General features: G+C 36.9%; 1 non-coding gene and 1 pseudogene across 1 annotated transcript; both read left to right on the top strand.

Annotated features, from left to right (window-relative positions):
* The first annotated feature begins 1,909 nt into the window (after positions 1 to 1,909).
* On the top strand, positions 1,910 to 2,458 carry LOC114514399 (annotated as a pseudogene).
* Positions 2,459 to 7,121: 4,663 nt separating this feature from the next.
* On the top strand, positions 7,122 to 7,202 carry LOC114514945. The gene has a single exon (XR_003686162.1). It is a non-coding gene; the product is annotated as a small nucleolar RNA SNORD115 (small nucleolar RNA).
* The last annotated feature ends 17,109 nt before the right edge of the window (positions 7,203 to 24,311 follow it).

Below are 24,311 nucleotides of genomic sequence, written 5' to 3'. Positions count from 1 at the left end.
TGATTTTTTCTTCAGTCCTCTTTACCAAAATGTGTCCCCCAAAAGATTTCATAGCCAGTTTGGTTAGTATACCAAGTTTCTATTGCCTCAAACAAAGAATTTTTTTTTCTTTTAGAATATGACACTTGCTTTGGAAAACTGAGTGGAGAACTGTGCTTGGGGAATTTCATCTGACATTTTCAGCCTAGGTCATCTTCTCTCTCAGTCTCTGTTGGCCTCCTTTTCTACTTATAGTCTTTCCTCAATCTTGCAATTTGGGGTTACACATTTTCCATTTTTATAGAGTATGGAGGTTGACTTTTCTTTGTTGTTACTGGTAATTTATAAAATTAGAAAGAGGCAGTGACATCTGTATGTGTCCATTTTAGTATTGGGACTATAGACTGGGAAATCCTGATTGTGTTGACTGAAGAGAACAGATAGTGTGCTAAAATTTCAAAATAGGGAGAGTGAGAATCCATAGAGCCAGGAGGAGGCAGAAGGGAAAAGGGTCTAAAACAAGTTTAGAGTAATGTCTTCCCACATCTTTCCCACATAAAGCTTGTCAGAATTTGTGAAACATACTGGAACAAATGTACAAAGCTGCTTACACCTAGAGAACACCAGCCTAAGGGCTCTAGCCCCAAGCTGTCTTATAATTGAGGAGATCAATATCTCAGCATCTTGTGACCATTTCCAACATAACAATTTGCACTAGTGAGGAGGCACTAGAAGAGCAGAAGATTAGATTTGATGAGAAATGTAATATAGATTCCTCTTTTTGGGACATAAGAATAGGAAAAATAATAAAATATATAAATTTTATGGCAGAGAGGAGACATAAGATGCTAAATGATAATTACAAGATTAGTTGAAATGAACTCATCAGACCCCACAAATATTGTGAAAAAAACTGATTATAATTGTTACATAGTAATTATAAAATAACATGAAGAAATAATCTCTCAACTTTGGGTTTATTCTGTCATGGGAATGCCAACATAATTTTAAATTTTGAAAGAAATTTAGGTTATTTCTTTAGCATGTCATCTTTCCAATTTTCTACCTAAAATTGATATTTTAGGTTAGTGTTTTTAGCTAATTTATTCAGATAATCACTCTCCCTTGCACATGTGTAGGTGGACACATGGGTGAATGTGTGGGTGACATTAAAAGAGACCGGGTGGAAGGAAAAAGCAGGAGGCCAACCCCTTGTTGCCAACCACTACACCATTTAGAGAGTGTCAACGACCAGAGAGAAAATGATAGATGTGTTATCTCATCCAGCTTCTCTTTACCCACCATGATCTGCTACCCAGTATGATGTTGAGAGTCACAGAGCACACAGAGGAGGAAATGTGGAATGGGGAGAAGAAACATATTAACCATAATTGCTTCCTGTCTGGATAACTTCAGCTTTTCCAAGGGAGCTTCAGATAGAGAGATAATAAGTAGAATAGTATAAATAACTTCATTTTTTTTCACCAAAGCTCTTTTCCTTAGAAAAATCTAGCCTATTGGAATTCTATTCATATTTGTCATACAATTTAAATAGAAACCTATCTTTAGTCTCAGATTATAGTATAGTAATTCCTAGTCATTAGATACCAGTGGACATAATCATTGTTTTGAGTGAATTCTCATCATATTTTCCACCATACTATTATTATTAAAGCAATATTTTATGCATCACACTTACCTTCATTCTTTTTGGTTTGATCTTTTAGTTTGCAAATTAGTAAGCAATGTAATGTTTTAACTGTGAGAGTTAATATAAATATTTTATTACACATATTTTGTGAGCCAAAGAGGAAAAACAAAAAAAGGTGATGCAACTGACAACTTCAGTTAAAAAACAATCTCAGGTGTGCAGCCTGGCAGGAACCTCGGCAGGGGACAAGGGGCAGGGAGCAAGCAGGGGAGGTTAGCCAACTCCAGGGGGGCCATGAAGCCTTGGGGAGAAGCATCAAGCCATCTTTTCAGAAGTCCAGAAGAAGGTGTTCCTTCAAGTCTACCCAATAGGATAGCATTGAATATTTTTGGACCAACTGAAGAACCTCAAAACATTCCTAAGAGAACCAACTGCCCAAGGGGGAAAGGAAGTGGTATCTTTGAGGAATCAACACCTGTGCATACTTGACAGCCTCTGAAACCATCTGGTGGGAAGACTAGTGACATTTTTGGGGTCTCCAGTGACAGCCACTTTACCCTTGGCACACCCAAAGAAACCAAAGGACCATGTGCTCTTATGTGAAGAAGACCCAAAATTGGACCTTAAAGCCTCAAGGAGCACCTTGCCCAGAAAAGAGCCAGGTGAGAAAGGTAGCCTGAGAGAAGCAGACCATGACCTGGGGCCCCAGCCCCAGCCCACCCCATGCCCTGGGTTGACAGCCAAGAGCCCAAGTTGGGCCCATGGCCTGGATCTCACAACAAAGTTCTGAATCCACATGGAGGCCAATCCATCATCTCCTTTTACTAGAGAAGCTATTGTATCCAATGTCAATAGGAATACAGTAAGACATATGACCTATTCCTATAGGAATAGACATATGACCCTAAGTCCTGCCTTTTCTCTTCACCAGTGTTGTGAGCAGTTCCTCTATATGCAAGGCCCACTGACTTTAGCGAGTCTAAAACCATCTAGATGCATCCAGGTAATTGGGTCACTTAAATTCTATTCTGACATTGTATTCCTATTGACATTTTCCCCTGTAGCTAGAAAAGAGACTCAAAAGATAGAATTTCAAATATAGTTTCCTTTAGCCCAAAGGAATGAGAGTTGGGAGAGGGTCTGTTGCATATCTGAAGCCACTGCTCAGGTTCCATTGCCACTGTGAGAACTGCAGAGGACCTCATCTTCCAGACTATGGAGAAACATATCTTTGTGGGAAAAATGTGACTCCTTGGTGAACACTCATTTGTAATTTTGGATGTGAGAGGAACTCTCAGGTGGGCTGGGTGGGGAGCTGATGCAAGGCGATGGGAACCTGATGAAGTAGAATCTTCCACGTCCTTGTTGTATCAGCAACCTGACAACCGATTGGGTATCTAGATATCACCTAACATAGTAGTAGAGTTTAAAGTCTTAGAAAGAAATCCAAAAACAATGCTGGGCATAAGCCAAAATACTAGTCTCCATTCTTAGGACTCCTACTGTTCAACCTCAAGGCCTCCTTTGCTCTCAAGCACAGTGTATTCTGCAGTCTTTTCTTGAAACATCTTGATTGCTTTTCCTCTGCAACTGTCAAAAAAAGTTGTTCTAAGTCTTATATTTTATGGAGAGATTTTTACCCTGATCCTATGTGGTGATCTGACAGGAATCTCTGCCTTTCACTCATGAGGGACTGGTCTTAATCTATTCACAGACTGTTTTTTTTTTTTAAAGATTTTATTTATTTATTTTTAGAGAGGTGAAGGGAGGGAGAAAGAGAGAAAGAAACATCAATGTGTGGTTGCCTCTCATGTGGCCCCCATTGGGGACCTGGCCCACAACCCAGGCATGTGCCCTGACTGGGAATCGAGCCTGCGATGCTTTGATTCACAGCCCACGCTCATTCCACTGAGCTATGCCAGCCAGGGCTGTCACAGACTGGCTTTGCTTGTCAATGGTTTCTTTTTTTTTTCTCTTACCCCTAAGTCCTGCCTTTTCTCTTCACCAGTGATGTGAGCAGTTCCTCTATCTGCAAGGCCCACTGACTTTAGCGAGTCTAAAACCATCCAGATGCATCCAGGTAATTGGGTCACTTAAATTCTTCATATGTCTTACTGTATTCCTATTGACATTGGATAGAAGAAATGATTGAGGATCTTGGATTCTGAGGTCCAAATTTTTTAATAATGCATAAAGAGCTGTTCTTAAACAGCAGCTTTATATAGGTGACTATTGATTAGTCTATTTCTCACACCTTTTTAGAAAAAAAGTTATTCAGGTACACCAAAGAAGAAGAAAAGTTTGCTTAGGCCACTCTTTATAAATCTCTGAAGTACCTCTGTACTATATTCTTTTTCCAGAAGAGACTTGAAAACCTTAGGCTAGGAGATTTATTAGTTTGCAGCAAAGCCTCAACTGGCCAGTCAAGTTGCTACTCTGTCAGACAATTTATCTCATTCAGCCTCCTAAGGGGTGTGTAGTTTCCATTCACTCATGCTAGACCAATAGTTACAGAAGAGAGGATTTGTGTGGTAGTGGCTTTTGTTATGAGTGGCTACAGCACAAATGTCAGGTGGTAGAAATGTCTTCATCATTATTAGAATTGAGAAAATAAATAGCTGGTTTAATTATAATCACCATAGCTGAGACACTAAGTGACTGCAGGAGATGCCTGCCAAACCCCACTTCTTACACTCAGAGCATTGAGGGGACCTGCATGTGGCTTTGTCAACCAGAGTTTCCCTCCTTTCAGATGTCCTGCTGACTTTGAAGCCAAGAAATACTCATTCCATGTGACTTTATCAAATACTTCCTGTCTCCTCTATGCTTCAAATGGTCATTTTTAAGAAAGTTGTTTGGAATTCAGAGCATTTTTCCCCATTAAAAAATGTTGTTAAGTATTGGTTAGCTTTTAAGCCCAAATACACTAACTTGTTTAGCTACAATGAAATGTGCTAATGGTGGAAATGAGCTGCCACTTATAACTACATTTTGTTTTTTCATATACAAGAAAATGATTTGTGAATTCCAAATTGAGTTGCTAGGAAAAACCCTGACATTGTACTGCTGGCCCTTGTGGCTTCACCCCCACTATCAGCCAAATGAGAGGAAGAACTCTCTAGCTCCATCTCCTGGCAGGGATTTCTGGGGTGGAGATGGAGGAAATCAAAGATGGGACGAGAGGCCTGGGTGGGGGATGAGGAAAGCAGGAGCTATGGTAAGAGCTTCTGGGCAGCAGTGACAGCTCCAGCCTTACTTTTTTCCTCATCATTCCCCCCTTTCCCTTTCTGGGGCTATAGGAGTGGGTTTTGAGTGCCTAGGTAGACTGGTAATCTACCCAGAGGGAAGCAGATGATGAGTTTCTGTTCCTGTAATCCCGATGTGTGTGGTCATCTGTATTTGGAAGATTCATTAACTATTAGCATCCTGTTCTCAATTTCTAAGCTGCATTGAGAAATTACCAGTCTGTATTTTTATTAAGTTTTAAAACTTTATGTGCATTTTGTGTCAACTTTTTTCTAGACCTATATCAAAAATAGCAAACCTGTACTCACATTGCAATGTAGTTTTGATAAATACATTTGTTATTTCACAAGGCAGAACTGTATATAACAATTGAATTAAACTTAGTGATCATGAAAAAAAATTAATCTGTATGATTTAGTCATCCTTAAATTTTTCTAAAACTGAATTACCATGATAAGAATAAGAAATAAGTGTGAAAATAAATGTTTTCACACCCATTTTAATAGATCTGTTAATGCATATGTGATTCTAGTTTAAATCTAATTCCATTCATTTTAATTTCTCATTAAACCAAATAGTGTTTGAGTTTTTTGTTCTTAATTTTTTCTCAGTATTCAGGAATTCATTTCTATAGTATAATGTTGATAACATATAATTTTTTAATCTGAATAGTCTTAAAATAGTTAATCTTAGATGAAACATTTTTAAGTAAATGTTGGAATTCTCATTCATAGTAAATTAAGAAACTATGCTAAAGATAAAAACAGTATCTTAAATTCACAGTAAGAAGTAGGAAACCCTGCAATTTTTGAAATTAACCACTAAACCAGAATGAATTACTCATTGTTTTAATTGAACATTATTTTGAGAGTTAAGAGGGGTGGATTATAATTTCTTAAAGAGGTAGCTATTAGAAAAGCCCAAAGGATATAGTTTACCCTATTTCTTGCTGGTCATAAAAGTTATTATTATTAAGCCCTGGCTGGCATAGCTCAGTGGATTGAGTGCGGGCTGCAAACCAAAGTGTCGCAGGTTCGATTCCCAGTCAGGGTACATGCCTGGGTTGCAGGTCATAACCCCCAGCAACCACACATTGATGTTTCTCTCTCTCTCTCTCTCTATCTCCCTCCCTTCCCTCTCTAAAAATAAATAAATAAAATCTTTAAAAAAGTTATTATAATTAAACTTATTTTTATTATCAAATTATAGGTACTAAACTGATGTTAACCAATATTTCATTCTTGTGGTAATTCTTATAAGTAATAATTTACATACTATTTTAACCAATATTAAGTGAGTGCATATATATTCCTCATACATATTATGACAAAAGGGCTTCCTATTTTTTATGACTGACTAAATTTTTCATATTCTGTAGCAGAAGTAGGAAATAATCATTTGGTCAGACAATGAAAAGTCTCTTGTATCCCTATACTTAGAGGAACAAACATTTACTTACCAGATGCCATGCTAAGAGCTTTATATAAGCATCACATTTTATACTCACCATGGCACTATGATAGGTATTGTACTATCATTTCCATTTCTATTACTGAAGAAATTGAGACTTAGAAAAGTTTCAGATATTGTCCAAGGTTACAGGACAAGGATTCAAGTCAAGTTTTGTTCCCTTATAAAAATCAGGCTTTTCATCAATCCTTATTTTAATAATTGACATGACAGCCATGAAAACGTGCCACTCACATCTGCAGAGAAATGCATATTTGTCTGCCAGCTCTGCTGTTAGCCCTCTAAGATCCATCCCTTGTTCAGTATAATCTCTTCCAAGGGGCAATTTTCGGGCTTAAGGGCTTTATATTAGCCTAACTGAAAATTTCTGAGAACCTTGCAGCCTTCCAAGATGTTTCCTACTCAGCCCCCTTTCTTCCCTCTCTACTTCCATAGGTGTCATGCCCCCTGTATGGTTGGAAAAGCAATCCCACTTTTTCCTTCTTCTTTCAATAAGTTTCTTATATAAAATATCTTGTTTTGTACATATTTTCTGGAAGACACCAAGTAACAGAAGATGTATTAGGGGTTGTCTAACAAAAAAGCAAATAACACGAGGAGTTGAGATAAGATCACTTACTGCCTCAAAGTGTCTATATGTAGTCTAAGTCAGCCAGGTGTCCAGCATGGAATACATGGAAACTCATGTCTACCTTGGCACTGTAGCATCCAGAACCCATCTCTGGTAAATGTATTCAGGTTCAAGGCTATGGATGTTTGGGGAGCAAACTTGGTCGGGTCAATAATGAGACCTTACATTGTCTTGAAAACAGATGATGATATAAAAATTATGCTGAATAGGATTATGCAGGGACAGGATTCTGGGGATCTTTATTTCCCATCCAGAGCAATGGTATTTTGAGCTTGAGATATTCAATCCCTTAGAGAATCTCATGTGGCCCTGACTTGCTTGTGCAGTTCTAAGTGAACAACACATGCTCATGCTTTATGCTTTGTTTAGTGATTCACATTCACTAATAGTAGACCATACTTGGGATAATTTTTAAGCTATTTTTCTCATTGTGTCTTCCCATGAGACATGCTGTCAAGGGTTACACCATTGCATTAATGATCTGAGGTGAGTAGATTTCTTTGATCATAGATACATGCCAAATAGAACATTGAGTAAGTAAGGAGTCCTGCCCTGAAACAATAGGTTTTACTAATTTACAGAACCTAAATATGATTATAGAGTTTATTTCTTTATCAGTGCTAAGGGATATGTTCCTTTGGGAATAGAAATCTTTCTGTTATACCTAAAATCAATCAGATTGTAAAATGAGGGTTTTTTTCTTTATCTGGCACCCTGGAAAACGTTCACCTCAGAGTTCATACACATTGATATATATAATATTTATATTGTCATATTTATATATGTGATATTTATTATATTTGTATAACACACACAACACACACACATATATCAAACAGGAAGAGCCAGGGTATATGCTTAGGACTGGATTTCTGAGAAAACTTGGTGAAGACAACTGGAATTAAATAAGCAAGAACTTATTATGGTGAAAACACATTTTTCCCATTTTTGGAAATGAGACTTAACACCTTGGCAAGGACCAAGGGAATGGGAAACTCACTGCTGTAATGGTCCTAGAAACCTGGAGAAGATGACAGCCAAAGCCAAGCAGAGAGGAAGGCCTGAGGTGCCTTGTCAAATGATAGAGGAAGAAATAAAAAAACCTTACAGAGGTAGGTGAGCTGGAATGAATATTTTTGTGTAGCCAGAAGACCCACCAGGGGATTATGTTCCATAAGATGGTCCAAATGATACATCATTCACCAAAGCCATGGGGAATGTGCTAGTGAGAGGGGCACCACTGTCACTAAGGAGCTGAGTGGTGGCTCCTCTGCACCAGGTCTCATGATAAGAGAGGTAGACTCAACTGGGCTCATTCTATCATTTTATTGTCCAAATTTGTAAAGGCCTAGTGGTAGCACTTGACCATAAGAAGCCAGGAGACCACAATTACTGTGACTAGTATGGTCAGAGGGGGATCCAGTGAGGTTTGGCCCATAGTTACAGATCTGCGTCATAGCGAATGAAAACCCTGGAGGTAAAATAGAAGAACTGATAAGGATGCTACTTGACATATTAGCCAAGAAAAGCAAGAAGGCTGAGGGTACTTGTCCCCAGTAAAAAGTCACAATCCCCTCTTCATTTCTAGAACCTGAATAAGTATTCAGGTTTGGGCTTGACTACAGAAGTGTCCAGGTTCCCAGGAAGAAGGACCTTATGAGGCCACAACAGTATATACTCCTAGTGATTCTCCTAGTCTGTCTCAGAAAGATTTATGGCCATTTGCTTTGGTGATATATACTTAGGAAAAGTGAATACTCAAATATTTTGAGTACTACTTGACTATGGGTATTAACTGATGTTATAACTAGAGACCCAATATCTCATCGTCCTCTTTAAAGTGAGGACTTAGGAGGGAAGTTAGCAAATAAAGTCCTGATGGCAATTTTCTATAAAGTTCAGCCCACAGAGTCCCAATTGTCTTTTCCCCAGATCCCAAATGTATGATAAAAATCGATGTGACTAGCAGTTGGAAGTTGGAGTATCTTCACATTTTTTCCTGGCCTGGGAAAAAGGACAAGTAGAAACCTGAAACTGCCCATCTTAACTCCTACCCAAGATAAAAAAGAAAAGTTAATATTGTGCCCTAGAGGGAATGACAGAGATTAGTGCCTTACTTTAGGACATTGAGTATGCAGTATTGGTGGTACAGTGGGTTGAATGCTTCACCCCCATCCCACCCCCCAAAATGTGTTGATTCACTTCCTTGAACTCTGTAAATGTAACTTTGTTTGGGAAAAAGGTATTTGTAGATATAATTAAGTTAAAGATCTTGAGACGATATAATCTTAGATTATCCAGGTGGGCCCTACACCCTATGGCAAATGTCCTTTTAAGAGGCAGAAGTGGCAGAAACCCAGAGAAGAGAAAGCAATGTGAAGACAACAGAGAGATGTGGCCACATATCTTACAAGGAAGCCAGCAACCACTAAAAGCTAGAAGAGACAAGAGCAAAGTGAATTCTTCACCAGCCTCTTTGGAAGGAGTACAGCCTGCCGCCATGCTGATTTTTGGGCTCTGGCATCCAGTTACATGAGAGAGTACATTTTTATTGTTTTAAGCCACTGAGATTGTGATAATTTGTTATGGCAGCCTCAAGAAGCTAATTTTTCAGTCTGGTACCTGCAGAAATCTGATGGGTCTGAGAGGGTGAATGTTGGCTACCACAAGTTCAACCAGCCAGTAGTCCTGACCACAGCCACTGTACTGGACATGAGGTGCTTACTGGGTCAGATTACCAAGGCCTCAAGTGGATATGCTTGCCACTGCTTTGGCAGCTACATTTGTTGTTCCATTCCAATTGGAAAAGAGGATAAGAAATTGTTCACCTTCAGATGGATTGAGCAAAAATATTCATTTACAGATTGCCTCTGGGTTTTGCTGACTTTTCTGTCCTCTCATAATATACTCTAATATGCCAGAGGCCTTGATAATACTGTGTACTCTAGGGGGTAGGAGATAAATTCAGTAAAGATTCAGGGACCTTTCAATTCAGTAAGGTTTTCAGCATCCAGGGCTTATGCCATGGTGTAACATTTCATCCTAAGTAAAACACAAAGTGCTGCATCCAGCATATCCCACCACAGAGAGGGAAGCCCAGTGTCTGGTTGGTCTCTGAAGGTTTTGGTTGATCTCTAAGGGTTCTGGATAGCCCAATGTCTATTTGGTCTCTGAGGGTTCTGGATAGACAAATTACTGTATCCTACATCTCCCTCCACAAAGAAGGAAACCCAACGTCTGATTGGTCTCGCAGGGTTTTTGTTGATCCCCGTACCTGAGAATACTCTTCCAGACTTACAAGTGACACAGAATGCTGCTAGCTTCAATTGGCACTCAGAGTGAGAAAGGGTTCTGCAATAAGGCCAAGCTGGTGTCAAAGCAGCCTATGAATTGGTCCATGTCAGTGGTAGGAGGAGATGTAGCACAGAGGTAATAGCCAGCTCCAGTGTGAGAATCCTCATGTAGGTCCCTGGGGATCTGGGTAAGTTCATGCCATCTGCAGCAGAGAATAATACAGTGTTTGAGAAATGAGTGTATTTATACCCTGGTAAAGATGGAACACTTCACTATGAAGCATCAAATGACCATGGTACAGAACTCACCAATATTAGAAGACTTCTATGAGAACCAGCATGTCTTAAAGCCATATGTGCCCAGCAAGGTTCCATTGTAAGGCTGACTTCATATATCTGGGGTTGAGCCTGAGTAGGACAAAAGGGCATGAGTAAGCCCCTTGAGCAGGTAGCCCCTGTCACCCTGGTTACCCATTGTGGATTCATCACTGCCCTCCCCCATGTCCCACCAATAGCCATACAGGGGGTGAGGGACCCCAGATGGTCCTCAACTAGTGTAATAAGTGCATAAACCTGGTGGCTCCAGCGGCAGAGATGGAGGCTACGTATAGACCCAACATCAGGGACTCCCACATACTAAGACTGGTTTAGCCACTGCTACCTCTGAACATCCAACTGTAAGAAGAGATCAATGCTGAGTCCTTGATAAAGACATAATAGTCACAGAAAACAACTTGCTACCTGGGCAGGTCACCTACATTATGCCCTTTCTGTTCTATAAGGGTAATAATTCAACTTTACTCAGAGACAGACCAATTCATGGTATGGATTCAGCTTTCCTACGTGCTAATTCTCTGCTAACACCATATGTGAGACTGATATGAGGTCTGATCCAGAAGCACAAAGGCCCACACAATATACCATTCATCCAAGGGATCCCCTCACAGCAGAAGAGGTGAGCATGGGCATATGACCTAAGGACCACTGTTCATATCACAATACTACACCATCTGGAAGCAGTGTGCCTCACAGAACGCTTAAACAGTTGTCAAAAAGACAGTTAAGTGCCATCTCAAAGGCAACACTTTGAAGGATAGAGAGACATTCTTTACTGTGTGATATGCATTAATTCAGAAATCTCTATATATTTGTTCCCCAATAGACAGAATATGTCTATTGTCATCTCTTTGAAGAACCCGCTGGTGGATTTTGTGCTTTCCATTTATTACCATACCTCTGTGCTGGAGTTAATGGACCCCAGGGAAGGCACACTGTTTCCAGGGAACACAGCAAGGATCTTGCTGAGTGTTTTCAGCTATGACAAGGCATCAGTGGTTGGGGGTCTCGCTCTGCTGAGGTTTGGGAAGATGTCGAGTGGTAACTAGCTTGAAGATTCCATATTGGTCTGGTTGAATCTTTCTCAGAACTCTGCTGCAGTTTGTGTCTTTCTATTCTCCCTCTTTCCTGCACTGTCTAATGGAAAGCTGAAGACTTTCCTCCAGCTGGCTCCTTTAAAAATTCTCTTGTACTCCTGGTCCAGTCTTGGGATCTGCTTCTTAGAGAATCTGAACTAAAGCACTGGAAATAAAATGTTATCTGTTTTAATGTTTTCTTTCCCAGTTGTTTCCTTCTATATGCTAATGTTATACCCAATGACCATATGAAAAGTATATCTCAAGTGTAATTATTCATGGGATCATTTGGGTAGGATTGAACTGCATTGAACCAAATGTTCATTTGGTTTGCCAGAGCACATAAAGATACTAGATTTCCAACAGATTTTTCAGGGGGAAGGACACTCCAGAGATTGTCAGTATTCTCTGTCAGTTAGGGCTTGCTTTTGTTTTTATTTTTTTAATTATTGATTTCAGTTGTTTTAAACTAATTGAAATGACTGTCTAAAATTTAACAATGGAAACAATATCAACTTTCATCAATAATATTTTAATTTATGATTTTCCAAAAATTTTCTTTAACATATAGGAGGTCCTTAAATGACATCATTTCCTTCAATTTCCTTTTGTTAAACGCTGGCAAGAAAAAGAAATGATTCTTGGTGGGCTGCTGTCTGTGTGGAATTTGCCCATTCTCCCCATGTCTGTGTGGGTTTTCTCCAGGGACTCTAGTTTTCTCAACTTCTCACAAATATGCATGTCAGGTCAATGGGCTTGTTGACATTGTCCCAGTGTGAGTGTGGATGTGTGTGATGTGCCCCACAATGAAAGGGTGTCCTGTCCAGTGTGCATCCCACCTGGTTCTCTGAACTGCCAGGATAGCTTTCAGCTTCCTTGACTCTGAACTTGAATTAAGTGGGTTGGGAAAGAATCATCTTACTTGTTTTTATTCATCTTTCTTAAATGTATATATAGCTTACATTTATTTCAAATGTTTAATATAAGAAGTATTTTGGGTCTTCATTTTGATGTTTGGTGACGTTTTGTGATCAGATATATGCTGTAGGAACTTAACTCTAATTTATATCAAGGGTCAAATTGGTTTTATTATTGTCCTTTGCTATGTCATAGCTTCTAAGAATCTATCAACAATGTGAAGTGAGGTGCCTTATCACTAACTACTGCAGCAGATCTGTAAATAATTCCTGAAAAACTTCTTGTATTCTGATATCTATTATTATCTCTAACTTCTTTCCTCCCTGGAAAGTAGCAATTGTGAGATGGGTGCTCCCAAAGAAAGAGTCTGCAGTCTAAAAAGAAAAAAAAATGTAGAGAGCAGTCTTTTTAGGCCAGGACCAACATAATTCAAAGGGTTGGGAGGGTAAATTTTATAGTAATTTTAAAATATTAACTACAATTTCCCCTTATATTTTATTCCTAATATTAACATGTATTTTCATATGAAGTTTTATTTAACTCTCAATTATAATATTAAAATTAATATTCTAATTCATGTTTCTGTTTAAAGCATAAAACACTCCTTCAGTTTGGTGAGTTATAGTTTACTTAACTGCTGTAGAACTTTATGAATGAATAGAGAAAACTTTACATTAAGAATATCTAATCTTTTTCCCAAATAAGGAGTATTTACGATGGATAAATAGGGAGGTAATCACTGTCACCTCCAATAGATGTGGTCTAAGAAAGGGGCTCCACCCTTCCAATCATGATGCATTAACATTTTTCTTGCAGGATGCTAATAATCATTTAGCATGTTTTCTAGAGGACAACACATAGATAACTCATGATCCTTAAGCAGCCTATCAGACATATTTTAACAAGGGTTACATAAACTTGGTGTAGAAATAAATACCAGGAAGCTCCTCCCTATGCAATTTCACCAGCATCATGGTTCTGAAGCACATTGGCCAGACAGTTGTGAGTAGTATTATTGATCAATATTCTCCCAGGTGGACATACATAAACCAGATTCTCCCTGAGCCTCGAAGACTCCTTTGTGTTTACAGTGTACAAACTAGTATGTACACATATGGTCACATCTGAAATGTTGCACAATTATGTGGTCAAAATATCCTCTGTTTTTCCTTAACACTTCTTGGACATTAAACTTCAAAAATGATCATTAAGTAGTAGACATTTATAGTGAAAAAATTATGGTTTTAAGTATGCTTAATAAAAATGCTATTGGTCTAAAATAGTAAACAGAGTAATAAAATTGAAACCCCTAATCTTCAAAATAGAAATATGGTGAAGTATTCTTGAAATCTCCTAGAGAACCTTATGCAAGCCCGGTTTTCTTAGCCAATGATGTAGATGACATAAGAAAGAACTGGGCAGAGACTTGCTGTCTTCATACTATAGAGATGGCTATAAAAGCTATCTCTTTCTTCACATCCATGTTTTTGAGCCAAAGTTACAAGGAAAAAAAGGGGGCCATCTATGCACTTATTTTTAATGAATTAAAAATTAAATAAAATGAAATAAAAATTGGATAACTTGTATACTATTGTTTTTAGTGATTGAAAATGATTATTTTTTTATCAAAACTAAATGTGCATCTAAAACTTTTTGAGGTAGTCTGGCTTCATGGGGCATTCACTACTTCCTTCTGGGCAGCTTTCTTCAGCCATCAGTATGAAAATAAGAAGCCACTTTAAACTCATAGGCTATTTTCTGAAGGGCAAGATATGGGACACCATAGAAATGTTATTTTAATTCTATTTTGTTTACTTTCATATATATTTTATATAGATCAATATTTTATATCTTTGAAAACCAATGTTTTTCTCTTCTCTTTCTGTTTCCATTGGTTGGCTACAGATGATGCAAAACCATCAGGGTTGGTGGAGGCATGTGATGTGAGAAACCTGGGCCCTTTAAATCACAAGATGGAGGAAGGTCACCTCCTAACCTTGACTTCTGTGTTGGGAGAATGTTTGAGAAATAAAGCTCTACATTGTTAAAACGGTAACATTTTTTATCTATTTGAAACTGCAACTAGAATTATTCTAATATACCTAGTCCAACACCTTCAACACTTAATTTTAAACAATTTGAAAGTGTTGGTTTTCCTGTGGATTTATTTTGATACTTGGATTTCATGGCCAGCATAATTGAGAAAGATACTCCACAAAATTTTATGTAAATCCAAATACAGGAAATACATCATTGTTTGTACTTACTGGATTTCAGTACTGATTTTTCAGTGCCATTCATCTTTTGCAAAGAGTTTTTGTTGTTATTGTTGTTGAAATTCAGCTAGTATTTATGTCAATCAGTTCTTGAAAACTCACAGGGAAGGTGTTCAATTTATATTTTAGCAAACAGAATGAATATTTATTGAAACTATTCATCTGGGTTTTTTATAGTAGTTAGAAAACTCCATTTTAACTCTATATTCTAAAACATTTTTTATAGGTAGCACAGTCAAAATGGTCCAACTTAACAACTTTTTGACTTTATAATGGTGCATAAGTGATATGCAGTTAGTAGAAACAATACTTCACATTTTGAATTTTGATCTTTTCCCAGGCTAGTGATATGCAGTACATATTCTTCCATGATCCTGGGACCGGTGGTGAGAGGCAGCTCCCAGTGTGATCACAAGGGTGGACAATGGACCCTCCACAGTGTACTGTGTTGTGGGCATTTGGATATTGTGCTCTGAGCACATTTAAGGTAGGCTAAGATGAGCTATGATGTTCTGTAGGTTAGGGGTATCAAATGCATTTTTTACTTACAGTATTTTCAACTTATGATGGGTTTATACAGATGTGCAGATGTCAGTTGAGGAATATCTGTATATTGTTTTTAGTAATAAATATCACAATAGGGATATATTTTCAGATATCAATTTCCAAAATTTTTTTTCTATGGTATGGATTTCTTTTGAAAAGTAGCAACATTTTATACATTTTTAAAAAGTCACGTTAATCTTTATAGGGCAATTAAATGCATTAATTTTTAAAAAAATATTTGTGCTTGGCAGCATAGCTTCTAATAGTATCAATAAATTAGAAAATGTCTATGAATTTTGAATACCATGTTTTTATAAAATAAAAAGTAATGCTTTTAAACTGAATAGCTTTTTTAAGTTGTTTTGCCATGAAATAAGTGAATTGTATTAATAATATTTAATGATTACTCCCTGTTCATTGCAAAATGTTATAAATAGTATACCATGTTTTAGAGGCTGTATTTTATAATGGAACTGTATACATGTAGATATAAATGTTATACTGTAGAATTTTGTACATTTCTGGTTTCAGCTTCTTTGTTACAATGAATAATTCAGTGACTAAATATTATGAGAAGTTCTAGTTTTGTACCTAATCCTGATATATTTTTTTAAATTCCAGTCAAAGCAACCACTTCATTAGGATTACACTTATACATCTTTTCCACAAAATGTAATTTTTTATTACAAGGATTATTCACTTTGTATATCTTCTCTGGTACCTCTTTCCTTTTGTGATCTACAAAAAGTGGTTTTTCTTGCATTTCTTAATTGCTTCGTAGGCTATTGAATCAAGCACAACTATAACACACTAGAAACATCTGTATACTTCCAACTGTCTAATTAGCATTTGTTCAAAGCTGCATAATTTATTCTAATATGTGCTATTTCAATTTTAGGCAATATTTTCAATGTGTATTCCAGTAACATGAGTATTTTCTCACAAAAGTATACATTTTTTGTGTGTTTTCATGGTCTTTTCCATTTGTTGCTTTAGTCACTGTTGGTTGCTATAAGAGAAAGAACAAATGGTTCCCCAATACTATGTGGCTTTTTGTCTTCTGCTATTAGTAAAAACAAACAAAAAACAAAACTAACTTTAAGCCTTTAGCACAAAGTTTGATGGTTTTATAGAATATGAATTTTATGATAAATAATTTAAATTTGGTAAAATATGTAGACATTTGTTTTTTTATAAAGTGTTAGTTTTTAAATACCTTGCACATTTTCATGCCATGGCTGCATGCTACTTTTTGCTACTATCCAAAGATACCATATATTCTTTAAGGAAAATTTTATTGTTAAAGATAGTGAGTGCACATCTATAGTTTGAACAGTTTTCTTGATAACTTAGTGGGGTTTTTGTTTTGTTTTGTTTTGCATGACTTCTTGTCAAATTTCCATGTGTTTTTGACCATAACATTGTCAGGAAACATCAGGTGTAGGATGACCGTTGATGCAGCTAGTTCTCACTGCGCCTGACATTATCTTTAGTCTTTGGTTTCTTAGCACGATTCTTTTTTAGGGGCTTGTCCATTTTTAGAAAGCTTATTTAATTGAAAGTACCTGATAAAATGCCTAATTTCTCCTAAGTTTGATATTTTTCATCTTTCCTTTTACCTTCTCCTATTTCTTTCTACCCCTTTTCCCCCTGGTAATCACCATATTGTTCTCTGTGTCTATGAGCTTTTTTTTTTCTTTGCTTCATCTCTTCACCTTTTCACCCAGTCCTTCTTTCCCCCTCCCCTTGGACAGCTGTCTGTCTCTTCCATGTATCCATGTCTCTATTTCTATTTTGTTTGTCAATTGATTTTGTTTATTAGATTCTAGGTATAAGTCATATGGTCTTTGTCTATCACTGACTGGTTTATTTCACTTAGTATAATAATCTCCAAGTCCATCCACACTGTCACAAAAGGCAAAAATTCCTTCTTTTTTATGGACACATAGTATTCCATTGTGTAAATGTATCACTGCTTATTTTCCACTTATCTACTAATGGGCACATAGGGGTGCATTCTAATATGTTTATTATTTTATATTTAATTACAGTGGCTGTGACTTGGAGTTTGAAAAAGCTGTGTTATCATGTTCTATACACCATGGCCACTCAGAGAGAAGCTATGTAGTATAGCAGCAAAGATGAATGTTCTGAAGTCAGACTGGTGTTGGAAATCCAAGTTGGTCATCATATAGCCTTTTGATGCTTTAAAATGTATTGTCTTCTCCCACTTGCCCCATCTATTGAATGTGATACATAATACTTATCTTGTGATAGTTATGAGACTACAATAAAATAATATATGTAAATCCTCTAGTACCTCTAGCCTCTGACATACAGTGGGTACTCAATAAATAAATGATAATCATTGTTAGTAGTAATAGTACAATAATAATATCCCTAGCTTTCTTATAAAAATGATAGGTGGGTTGCCCTGGCTAGATGGGTCAGTTGGTTGGAGCATCATCCCATGCACCAAAATGTTGTGGATTCTATCCCTGGTCAGGTCATATACTCAGGTTGTGGATTTGATGTACCTTCAGGTTTGGGTACATGCAAGAGGCAACCAATCAGTGTTCCTCTCTCTGTCTCTCTCTCCCTGCCCCCCCCCCTTTACTCTGTCTCTAAAATCAATACAAAATACCAAAAACATACCCCCCAGTAAGGATTTAAAAAGATGATGGGGGAGGTAAGGAGAAGTAAAAACAATGGTAATTATGGAAAGAAAAAGAAAACAGTAGTGATAATTTAGGATTAGAAGGAATACAGGAGAAGACAATGCCAGCACAAATTCTGATTCTAATCTCCTGAGCCAGGCCCTTCCAGGTGCTCCTCACGGGACTGCCCCATCGTAGAATGGTGAGAATCTATTCAGATTCTACCTCCATTCAGTTTCTACCACTAGTCTTCGAACATCAGCTAGCCCCACCTATACTCCTTAAACTTACAATAATCTTGTAAAATGTATAAACAGACCAATTTTAGCAATGAGGAAAGTAAGTCTCCAAAACACAAAGTTAGTGCTTACAAAAGTGGTAGAAATAGTACACAATTTGGAGTTCTATAATTTTAAAGTTCAAGTCCTTTCATTCTTATCTTTCTGGAACAAACATGAGCCAGCCAAGCTGGGAAACAGTAAGCTGTCACATGAATCATAATTTCTCCTGACACCGAAGCCCTGTTTTCCTAAATTCCAAAATAGTTTATGATCCTATAAGAAGCATACTGGGGTTCAGTCTCCTGGAGAGCTCAGAAAGGCTTCTACTCAAAGAAGACAAGAGAGGGACAAAGGCACTCATGCAGGTGAAGTGAGTGGTCAGCTGGCCCACAAACCCTAGGTGGAATTGCAAAGCTGCATTGCTTGACAGGAATCTGCTACTGTATCTTATCCTGCCCCTCCATGTGTGTGCCCTTGCCATCTCAGAGCTATCATGTTTCTGTACCCTCCCTGGTTTTCAGCAGCCTTGCCAGTCAAGTTGTGTTTGCAAGTTCTCTGCTGTTTTTCTGGTGATCAGACTGAGTCCTCAGTTTACAGATCAGCTTCAATTATTGCCTCCATGGAACTTTTAAATCTCATGCCTTTCCCACAGGTTTTAGTTTCTGTTAAATTCAGCCTTTCTCCAAAATGATAGGCTTTGAAGTTGTATTATCTATTGCCACGCTGATATCTTATACTGACCTGTTAGCAATATTGCAAACTTATATATGTCTAATTAATATTTTAGTAGTTATAATTAGTGGAATTAGTTATAGATTAGTTTGAATTAGCAGAGTTACTCTGAGATTTTACTTCACCGGAGATGAGAGACAGAGGACGGAGCATCTCTATGGCGACTTATTTGCCCAATTTCTTGTACACACATGGGACTAACCCCTCAGTTTACCACTCATAATGGGACTCCTTCCACTCTGTTATAGTATTGACCAGCAGTGGTCATTTGTTCTTTTTATTCCTAGAATAATCCCTTCTTCTAGAACTATTTGGCTTACTTAAAATTTCCAATGTCTTGCCATCTCTTCTTACAGAGAAAGAAAATTGCATAGGAATACTTTATAAACAGATATACACTTGATAGAAAAATTAAATACTCAAATAGGTCAATACTCATCCAATTAAAGTTTATTAAAATAAATATTCCCTATGATATTTCCCTCAATTGTATTAAAAATAACTCTTATATACTTGTTTTAAATTTTCCCTCTTTGAATATTATCATGAATCCACAGCTTTTCATAGACACAGACTCAACTTGTAATTAATAAAAACTTTTCTTACTGATGCTCAAATATTTACATCTTGGCTCCTAGTAGTGGCTTTAAGATGACTCTGACTTTTCAATATTACCCTAGACATTTTCTTAAAGTACATTTCCTTACTTGCAACAAGAAGAGATTCCTGGATCCTCTGGATGCTTTTATATTCCTCAAAATGGAATCAGCTACTCTCAGAGGAGTCTGCATTGCTTTTTCTGAAACACAGTTCTAGTGAAAGGTGTCACACGAGTGATGGTTTCACATGAATACTGCTGTTGGTCAGTGGGTGCAAGTTTACATGACATTCCCAAATTAACTATAAACTTACTAAAACATCCTTTTAAAAGATTGTTTCAATATAAAAATTGTAGTTTGCTATGTTGTTTAGATTTTTAACCCCTATCCTAGAAAATCATGAGTTTCATTTACATGGAGGTTTAACAAATTTAATAGAAAGGCATAATAAATAAGAATCTTTCCATAATAGAATTCAAAGCATATTGGTGGTTGACATTTTTCTAAAATAGAATGGTATCTGAGCAGTTTTGCTTCCTGTCAACACTGTTGCATGCAACATCACAAAGCCCAGTTTTTGGAAAATGATGTAGAGCAGCTAGACTGAATTATCAAGAAGTCTGCCAAGATTCTCTGGCATTTGGGATTTGGCAGAATGTTGCAAAATAATTTTTTAGACAATTCTGTTTTTTTGCTACATACCCAGATGTCTGAGAAGTAATTCCAAATGTTCCTTTGACCACAAGTTTTCTTTCAATCAGTTGGTTTTGTTACTTTTTTCATCTGCTTTGGTTAAAACAGCAAGTTATACAAGCTTGGGAAAAGTTCTAATGTTATGCTTTTTATTCTGTTTCAGCAAACTCTTTCAAATCCCCTTTAAAAATCTAATGTGATTAAAATTAAAACTTTTAAAGGTAAGCATACCAAACATGGGTAATTATTTTAAAGACTTTATTTTTTATAGTTGTTTTAGGTTCATAGCAAAATTGAGTGGAATGGTATGGAGATTTCCCATATACTCCATACCTGCACACATGTACAGCCTCTGCCACTACCAACATTGCCCACCAGGTGGTACATTTGTGACAATTGATGAACCTACATTGACACATCACCCAAAGTTCATAGTTTAACATTAGTTACATTAACCCTCGGTGTTTTGCATTCTGAGGATTTAGACAAATTGTGATGGCCTGTATCCAGCAATGCAGAAGTAATTTCATTGCTTTGAAAATCCTCTGTGTTCTGTTTATCCCTTCTTCCTTAATGCCTGGCAATCACTGATCTTTTCACTGACTTCATAGTTTTGTCTTTCTTGAACTGCTGTATAACTGGAATCATATACTATGTAGCCTTTCAGATTAATAATATGAGTTACTGGTTAATAATAAGGCTTTCACTTAGTAACATACATTTAACTTTCCTGTCTTTTTATGGCTTCATATTTCTTTTTTTAGGGCTAATATTGTATCATCTAGCTGTGCAAGTTTATTTATTAATTCACCTACTGAAGGACATCTTGGTTGCTTCCAAGTTTTGGTAATCACAAATACCGCTGCTATAAACATCCATGTGCAGATTTTTGTAAGTTTTCAACTCTGTTATTTAAATATTAGGGGTCTGATTGATGGATTGTGTGGTAAGAATATGTTTAGTTTTGTAGAAACTGCCACCTGTCTTCCAAAGTGTGTGTTCCATTTAGCATTCCCACCGGCAATGAATGAGGGCTCCACACCCCCCCACACCCACCTGCCAGCATCTAGTTTTGTCAGTGTTTTGGAAATTGTTCATTATAATAGTTGTGTAATGGTATCTCTTTGTTTTAATTTGCATTTCCCTAATTACAAATGACTTGAGGTATCTTTTCATGGACTTACTTCCTGTCCATATGTCTTCCCTAGTGAGGTATCATGAAGCTGGTTGGGTTGGAGTGAAGAGATGTGTGGGGAAGGAAGAGTGGGTGAGGTCATAAACGTGGGGCAGATTATGGAGTGCTACCAAGGACAAATAAAAGAGTTAAGGACACTAAGTACTTTCTACGTGCCAGGCCCTCTGCAGAGCATGCCTGATTTCAGTTCCTCCCATTCCTCTCTATGAGGGAGGCATGGTATATAAGAAGACTGAAACATCCTGCAGTTCATTTGTTTTCATTCTATTTTGCTCCATTCCCCAAAACAACTCTAAAAAAATATTTTCTCACACATGAAAATTTGTATTTCATTTGCGTATCAATAGGTTTATTTTCATTAGGAGGTAGAAAATGTTAAACCATTTATAAGATAAAGTATCTACAATAAAAATAATTATATTATAAAAACTTGATAAAATAGATTTAAACTAATGTGTGAATATTGAACACATTGATTTGGAAAGGAATCATAAAAATTTTATTTATAAGCTTTATATAATGTGTCTTGAATCCTTTATGTAGTCCTGGATTGTTAGGTAAATTTTGGTTACAATTGGAAATTTGTTTTTTTTAATGGAAACTATAATTTTTTTCTACCTAAATCCAAGAAATATTAAGATCTAAATAATAAGTCTAATGTTACTTTCAGTGGAATTACAACTTTAGGGAAATCTTTCTTTGAGTTGCTGATTTAATTATATGTAAATATATGAGAAAAGGTAGAGGCTTGTCTTTCATTTGTAACAATCTCATCAGGAACCAATAGAGTGTGTTTACTTTACACACTCTAGAGTGTCTAGAGTGGGAAACATTATAATACTTCATCACAAGATACACTTTTAACATTCTAATAAAAATAACAAGTCAAATAAGTTACAAAAAGAATGGAAACACATGACAAACTCTTCAACAAGCACATGCCATTTAATTTAATGAAACTATCAGAAATTTTGGTCTCTATAATCTGCAATTGTCATTTCTATTTGTTGCTGTGACATCCTGTGCACATAACAAAGGTGTGCACCTTATTATTGCTAATTGGAAGGTATCAAGGGTCCAGACTCAGTATATGCCTAGATGCATGTTGGCTTATTTTCATTGGGCACTTAACAGTAATTTCTTTGTCAATGAGAGAGATGCTATATGCTGCAGTATAGTTATCACCTTCTAGTTACTTAGATCTTTTTTATTTCAACTATCTTTTCATAGTTGAAGATGCATCCAATCATATACTCTACTGATTGCTAATTCTAAATTTATTTAGTGTTTCCACTAAATGGAAACATTTGCCAGATGTGTCAAAGGCTGCTAGTTCCCTAATATAATTCCTTTCATAGTCCCTGATTTTGCTTATGGCAGCAATATGCCCAACTAAATATTTTACATTCACTGGCCTGCTCTGCAACTTGGGAATTGTCATAGTTCTGATAGAGATGTAGCTGTTAGGGGAGGAAGAATGTTGCTGCTAGGTAAGCTTTTTAATAGGTGCAGACTAGCAGGCATAACCAACTTTTTTCTTTCTTTTCTTTTCTCTTTTCTTTTCTTTTCTTTTCTTTTCTCTTTCTTTTTCTTTTTCTTTTTCTTTTCCCTTGTTCTTTCTTGAAACAGGAGATGGCCCAGCACCAGTGTTACAGAAAAGACGACTCAGATGGCTTCGGAGTTTGCAAAGTGAAGTTTTATTCACACATGTGGACCCAGAGGAGGAGGTCTCCAAATTCTGGACCCCGAGCTAAGACTGGAGCTGCTTATATGCTTGCTGTAAAGGTAGAAGCTGGAGAGGGGAGGAGTGCAGTTTCTGGTGGGAAGCAGGTTACAGAAGCAGAATGTGGAAGTTAGCGCGCTGATAAAACAGTTACTGCTCCAGCTTAAGAGGGTGGTCTACCTAAGATGGCAGCCATCCGGGCAGCCCTTCCACACCAGTGTCTTTCTTCAGACCATGACATTATGGCTCTCACCCTAAAGTTGGTGCAGCTAAAACTAGACAAAGTTGACACCTCTTTCCAATGACACTGTGGAGCCAACACACATTCCTTGGATCACCCAACCCAGGACTTACATTGTGTAAGTGAAAATAGTCTCTTTTCTGTAAATCAGAGTCAATTCTGAACAGCAGCAGGGAATGTAGCAAATAGGAAAATTAAAAACTAAAAGCATGACTTAAAAGCTTTCCCATTTTTTAAAATATAAGATGGTATTATATCATAAATATATGCATCATGGCAAATTTGAAAGAAGCCAGACAAAAGAAAGACAAGTTATAAAAGTGAAAATGTGTAAGAAGCCAGATTTTATGTAGTTTTACTAAAAACTATATGGGATTTACCATCAAATCAAATGGCAGTCAGTGTCTATCACTCTCCCCATTTGATAGAAATCCTAATAGGGAAAATGATTAATTACATTAGATGGCAAATAACTGAATCTTTGATTTTTAAAATATGCATGGTCAGAAAAAGGAAAGATCTCTTTTTTTGATAGAAAATAATATTATCTGCCAAAATCCTGAAGGTGAATGCCAAGAACCAAATGAGTCAAAAATTTGCTGGCAAAAAATAAATGCAGAAGTTTCAAAATTAATCACATTTTTGAAAAACGCTTGTGATGTATTTCTACTGTTTGTGATCCCTAGAAAGATGACTGTGTTATTGAAGCCAAGTGTCACACAGTGTCCCTGAAGTATAAAGCTAGAGTCTAAAGGCAGGGAAGCATGT

The sequence above is a fragment of the Phyllostomus discolor genome, chromosome 7 (assembly GCF_004126475.2).
Source record: "Phyllostomus discolor isolate MPI-MPIP mPhyDis1 chromosome 7, mPhyDis1.pri.v3, whole genome shotgun sequence".
NCBI lineage: Eukaryota > Metazoa > Chordata > Mammalia > Chiroptera > Phyllostomidae > Phyllostomus > Phyllostomus discolor.
This window is presented reverse-complemented; position numbering and strand designations above follow the sequence as displayed.